Source organism: Mobula birostris, chromosome 13 (assembly GCF_030028105.1).
Source record: "Mobula birostris isolate sMobBir1 chromosome 13, sMobBir1.hap1, whole genome shotgun sequence".
NCBI classification, from domain to species: Eukaryota; Metazoa; Chordata; class Chondrichthyes; order Myliobatiformes; family Myliobatidae; genus Mobula; species Mobula birostris.
The window spans coordinates 59,582,032-59,589,327 of NC_092382.1; positions in this window are offsets into that span (position 1 = coordinate 59,582,032).

Genomic DNA, 7,296 nt, shown 5'->3' on the forward strand with positions numbered 1-7,296 from the left:
CATGGACTCTTCCTACACTTCCCCTGCCTCGGAAAAGCAGGCCGTGTACTCAAAGATCCTCACAACCCGGACATTCTTGCTGCAAACCCGCTCCCCCATCGGGGAAGAGATACAAAAGCCTTAAAGCGCGTACCACCAGGCTCAAGGACGGCTTCCTGTCTGCGGTTATAAGCCAAATGAATGGTCTCCAGTTCAATAAAATGGACTCAACCTCGCAATGTAACTCGACGTGACCCTGCACCATATGTCTATCTGCACTGCACTTTCTCTGCAGCCATAATGCTTTGTTACAGTTATTGTTTTGTCATATATCAGATCAATGTACTGTTGTAATGTATTGATCTGTGTGGATGGTACATCAGGCAAGATTTTCATTGTAGCTCAGTACGTGATTAGAAGAAACAAATTCCCCATTTTAATTGTGTGGAAATATTAGACAGACTGAGCTTCTTCTTTGCAACGTCAGTGGGAAACTTAACTGAACTGAGGAACACAAATAATGGAAAAGGTTTCAATCTCACATTACGATCTGCGGTAACTGGGATCAGGTGACCCGTGGTGGGTCTCCCATACTAATGATCAGAACCTGGTTTGATAGCACCGGCATATGTCATGAAATTCGTTGTTTCTGCGGCAGCAGTAGAACCTAATTCATAATAAGGATTTTAACAATTGTGAATTACAATAATATACATATTAAGTAGTTCAATTATATAAGTGGTGCAAAAAAATCTAATAAACTCTTTTAATTGTGTGGAAATTCTGGAGCAAAGCTTAACTAAGCTGTACACATTTATGAAAAGCTCAGAAAAATAGAAAACGCTAAATTCTCATGTGAATAGGTCATATACCCAAAAATATTGGCTGCACTTTGACAGGTCAAGACAGTGGAATAGACTATAAGACCATAAAATATTGGAGCAGAAGTAGGCCATTCGGTCCATCAAGTCTGCTCCACCATTCAATCATGGGCTGATCCAATTCTTCCTGTCATCCCCACTCCCCTGCCTTCACCCCATACTCTTTGATGTGCTGGCTAATCAAGAACCTATCTATCTTTGTCTTAAATACACCTAATGACTTGGCCTCCACAGCCGCTCATGGCAACAAATCCCACAAATATACCACCCTTTGCCAAAAGTAATTTCTCCGCATCGCTGTTCTAAATAGACGTCCTTAAATCCTGAAGTCGTGCCCTCTGGTCCTAGAATCCTATACAACGGGAAATAACTTTGCCATATCTAATCTGTTCAGGCCTCTTAATATTCAGAATGTTTCTATGAAATCCCTCCTCATTCTCCTAAATTTCAGGGAATACAGTCCAAGAACTGCCAGACTTCCCTCATATGGTCACCCTTTCATTCCTGGAATCATTCTCATGAACCTTCTCTGAACCCTCTCCAATGTCAGTATATTATTTATAACCTCGCTTAGTCATAGTAATAGTTATAGTCATAGTCATACTGTATTGATCCTGAAGGAAATTGGTTTTCGTTACAGTTGCACCATAAATAATTAAATAGTAATATGTAAATTATGCCAGGAAATAAGTCCAGGACCAGCCTATTGTCTCAGGGTTTCTGACCCTCCAAGGGAGGAGTTGTAAAGTTTGGTGGCCACAGGCAGGAATGACTTCCTATGACGCTCTGTGCTGCATCTCGGTAGAATGAGTCTCTGGCTGAATGTACTCCTGTGCCCACCCAGTACATTATGTAGTGGATGGGAGACATTGTCCAAGATGCCATGCAACTTGGACAGCATCCTCTTTTCAGACACCACCGTCAGAGGGGCGCTTAGCCTAGTGGTATGATCGAGGGGTGATATCTCGTGTCCAGCCAAGCCTTAGAACTCTCGTTTGGGTGGATGCTGTGCGATGTGTCCCCTGTTTCATATCAGTACCCCGTAATAACAAGCAGTACACAGTATGCGGTTAAACAATTAAGACTTTATAACTCTGACTTGAACTATGGGGTTAGCAGAGAACCAAAATATAAAATAAAAAGGTGCCACTATATCTTTATACAGTTCGTGCACCTCGTTGGAGCTCATGCAGTATCCTTGGTCCACCATTCGATCTCCTCTGAACTCTGCCAGGTGCTGAGTCCCCGCTCAGGGTTCGCTTCAATTGCCAGGTCACAACATCTCTTCGGGTGCGTCTTCTCTCTTCTTTCCCATGGCGTGTTCTGGCCAAATCCCACGCAAACAACAGCTTCAGATACACAAAAAAGAATAATATCTCTCCCATTGGATAGCAAATGAATACAAGTCCCGATATCACTAATTATAACCCAAACATGCTGCTACAGAGAACCCCTTACCTCAGCAGTTAACATGACAGAGGAGCCATTTTATTATAACACTACAGAAAGGCCATTTTATTAGTCTTAGCAAATAACATGAAAGAAGAAACCCCTTACACTTTTCTAAAATAAGGATTCCAATACTTCACACAATCGTCTGTGTGATCTCACGAGTCCCTTATAGAGCCTCACCATCACATCCCTGCTCTTATATTCTATACCTCTAGAAATAAATATGCCTTTTTCACCACCAACTCAACCTGGAAGTTAACCTTTAGGGTATCCTGCACAAGGAATCCCAAGTCCATTTGCATCTCTGCATTTTGAATTTTCTCCTCATATAAATGGTAGTCTGCCCATTAATTTCTTCCATCAAAATGCATGACCATACACTTTCCAACTTTGTATTTCATTCGCCACTTCTTTGTCCATTCTCCTAAACTATCTAAGTCTCTCTGCAGGCTCTCTGTTTCCTTAACACTACCCGCTCCTCCAGCTATCTTTGTATCATCGGCAAATTTAGCCACAAATCTATTAATTCCATAGTCCAAATCATTGACATGCATCGTAAAAAGCAGCGGTCCCGCCTATAGAACTTCACTGGTAACTGGCAGCCAGCCAGAAAAGGATCCCTTTATTCCCACTCTCTGTTTTCTGCCGACTAGCAATGCTCCACCCACGCTAGTAGCTTCCCTGTAATTCCACGGCCTCTTATCCTGCTAAGCAGCCTCATGTGCGGCACCTTGTCAAAGGATTTCTGAAAATCTAAGTACATTATATCTACTGCATCTTTTTGTCTACTCGGCTTGTAATTTTCTCGAAAAATTGCAGTAGATTTCTCAGGCAGGACTTCCCTTTCAGGAATCCATGCTGGCTTTGACATATCTTGTCATGTGTCTCAGGTACTCCATAATCTCATCCCGAGCAATCGATTCCAACAACTTCCCAACCACTGACGCCAAGCTAACAGGGCTATAGCTTCCTTTCTTCTGCCTCCCACCCTCCTTAAATTGCGGATAACATTTGCAATTTACCAGTCATCCGGTACAATGCCGGAGTCTATCGTGTCTTGAAAGATCATCACTAATGCCTCCACAATCTCCCCAGTTACTTCCTTCAGAACCCGAGGGTGCATTCCATCAGGTCCAGGAGATTGATACACACTCAGACCATTAAGCTTCCTGAGCATCCTCTAAGTCGTAATTTTCACTGCACAAACTTCACTTCCCTGACACTCTTGAATGACTGATATACTGCAGATGTCTTCCACTGTGAAGACTGATGCAAACAACTCATTCAGTTCCACTGCCATCTCTGCATCTCTCATTACAATATCTCCAGCGTCATTTTGTATTGGTCCTATATCTAACCTTGACTATTTTTTTTTACCCTTTCTATACTTAAAAAAGATTTCAGTATCTTCTTTGATATTATTCTTTGTTACCTCTCACAATTCTTCTTTTCCTTCCAAATGACCTTCCTAGATTTCTTCTGCAAGTTTTTAAAAGCTCTCCAATCCTCTATCTTCCCACTAGCTCTGGCTTCCTTGTATGCCATCTCTTTTGCTTTTACTTTGGCTCTGACTTCACTTGTCAGCCACGGTAGTGTCCTTCTTCGCTTTGAAAATTTCTTCTTATTTGGAAAAAAAATCTGACTTGCACTTCACTCATTTTTTGCAGAATCTCCAGCCATTGCTGCACTGTTGTTCTTCCTGCAAATGTCCCTTTCCAGTCAACTTCGTCCAGTTCCCCTCTCATGCCATTGTAATTTCCTTTATTCCACTGAAATACCGACACATTGGATTTTATTTTTCTAAATTTCAATGTGAACTCGATCATATTGTGATCACTGTTCCCCAAGTGTTCGTTGACCTTACGCTCTCATCACCTCCAGATCATTGTACAACACCCAATCCAACAGAGCCGATCTCCTGGTGGGTTCAACAGCAGGCAATGCTAAAAAACCATCCTTTAGACAGTCAAGAAATCCTCTCTCTTCAGGTCCAGAACTGACCTGGTTTTCCCAATCCACTTTCTTGTTAAAATCCCCAAAGATTATCATGACATTACTTTTCTGACACGCCTTTTCTATCTCTTGCCAAATTTGTAATCCACATCCCGGCTGCTGCTTAGGGGTCTGTGTTGGCAACGTTTCTTAGAAGTCGAATATTGAAAGGACTAGATAGAGAGGTCGTGGAGGGCGATAGAATCTGGTTATCACAATGCCATAAATACAATTTAAATATGCAGACGATAGGCTTTCGCCACGGCTTGAGATTCTAAATTGGAGAATGGCGCTTTATTCACAAAATCCTCACAGACCACAGTGACGGTATGCTGATTCCAGCAATGGAACCCGTCACTACCGTCAAATGCCAGGAGGGACATAATAATCAGAAAGTCTCTAGTCGCAGCCGTGTAAATAAAATGTGATCTTAGTTGGTGTGTGGCGTATGCTCAGAATGCGAAGGAGACAGACAAACTGAGCCAAGTAACAGATTGATGAAGGGGAGGAATGACCCATTTTGATATAGAGAGGGAAGCAGAGAGTTTGATATTGTGCCGATGCCAGAACAGAAGCCAGTTAGAAGATGAAGTCTTGTTCCTCAAAATTGTTTTGAGCTGTGACAGTGTTTTTATCACAAGAAACCATGGAGACTAAAATTATCTGAGTTGAAATGTTGTCCTTAACTCACTGACGTGTTTTGTAAACATTTAACAGTGTAGAAGGGTCAAAGGATTTGTGCATGGGAATCACAAACACAACAGCCCGTTAGTTCCGCTGTATCTGTCAGTTCACCAGCGCTTGAATGCCGCCGATCCTTGAATGTGGACGCGGAGATGCTGGAGAAGACAGCGCCCCACTCGCTACAAGGAGACCCCGATCACGTGTCCATGTCCGTGATCTGATTGGATACATTGCCATGACGTTGATAGCAGTGTGATGTCATTCACTGACTCACTTTGGAAGGGATTCAGTCGGACATCGCAGATCCATCCTCCCGCCACCCCACTAGGAATAGGATTCCCCTTGTCCTTACTTACCACCCCACCAGCCTCCGGGTCCAAAATATAATTCTCCTTAAGTTCCGCCACCTCCAACGGGATCCCTCCACTAAACACATCCTCCCCTTCCCCCTCTCTCTGCTTTCCGCAGGGATCGCTCCCTACGCGACTTCCTTCTCCATTCGTCCCCACATCCCTCCCCACCGATCTCCCTCCTGGCACTTATCCTTGTAAGCGGAACAAGTGTTACACATGCCCTTACACTTCCTCCCTCACTACCATTCAGGGCCCCAGACATTCCTTCCAGGTGAGGCGACACTTCACCTGTGAGTCGGCTGGGGTGATATACTGCGTCCAGTGCTCCCGATACAGCCTTCTATATATTGGCGAGACCCGACGCAGACTGGAACACCATTTCAATGAACACCTACCCACTGTCCCCCAGAGAAAGCAGGATCTCCCAATGGCCACACATTTTAATTCCATGTCCCATTCCCATTCTGATTTGTCTATCCACAATCTCCTCTACTGTCAAGAAGAAGCCACACTCAGGTTGGAGGAACAACACCTTTCATTCCGTCTGGGTAGCCTCCAACCTGATGGCATGATCATTGACTTCTCTAACTTCCGCTAATACCCCACCTCCCCTCCCTGCACCCCATCCGTTATTTATTTATTTAAATACTCACATTCTTTTTCTCTCTCTCCTTTTTCTCCCTCTGTTCCTCTAACTACACTCCTTCCCCATCCTCCTGGTTCCCCGCCCCCCCCCACCCGTCCCCCTTTCTTTCTCCCTGGGCCTCCTGTACCATGATCCTCTCATATCCCTTTTGCCAATCACCTGTCCAGCTCTTGGCTCCATCCCTCCCCCTCCTATCTTCTCCTAACATTTGTGATCTCCCCCTCCCCCTCCCACTTCCAAATCTCTTATTAGCTTTTCTTTCAGTTAGTCATGATGAAGGGTCTTGGCCTGAAACGTCGACTGTACCTCTTCCCAGAGATGTTACCTGGCCTGCTGCGTTCACCAGCAACTTTCATGTGTGTTGCTTGAAATTCCAGCATCTTCAGATTTCTTCATGTTTGCAGATACACCAACAGCTTCGCACTGGGAAGCGGCCATTCACCTGATCCGTGTGAACGAAGAGACTCATTCAGTTAACCTACCTTGTGATGCTCCGGTGAGTTCACTATAAGCAGAGACCACATTTCTGTCCGGAGTGAGCAAAGAGTTTTACTGAATCATCCCAGCTGCTGCAACACCAGCAACTTCACATCAGGGAGGAAGTTCAAATCAGCTCTGTGTCAAATGTTTAACCATCACGGTGACTGAAGGCAGCTGCAGGTTCATGAGGGACTGTTACTGTCAGATTCTGCAGTTCTTGCGGCTGCTCATCGCACCCAGGACTGAACCCTGGTCACTGAGCATTGGAGGAGTCCGTTCTGTCGCTGTTAGCCTTAAACTAGACGAGTGTTTAATATTCTGGATCTGTGAAAGATAAATCAGTTCTGTATCAAATCCCGTGTCTCAGGTACTTACTGTCTCTGCCACACTCACAATGTAAACTAGGGAGGCCACTCGGCCCATCTGGTCCCTGCCCATATTTCCGTTCCATATCAGTATATCAATATCTATCTCTGCCGTTCTCCTCTCACTCTCCCTGTGATGACAGGTTGTAACTAGTCACCACTCGGTGGGAGAAGAGATTTCCCTTGAATTTCATAGAATCATAGAAATCTACAGCACATTACAGACCCTTTGGCCCACAGCCTCGTGTCGACCATGTAACTTACTTTAGAAACTGTCTAGAATTACCCTACTGCATAGCCCTCTATTTTCCTAATCTCCATGTACCTATCTAAGAGTCTCTTAAAAAACCCTGTTGTATCCGCCTCTACCACCGTCGATGGCAGTGCATTCCACACACACACTACTCCTTATTTAAAAAAAAAACTTAGCTCTGACATCTCCTCTGTGCCTACTTTCAAGCAGC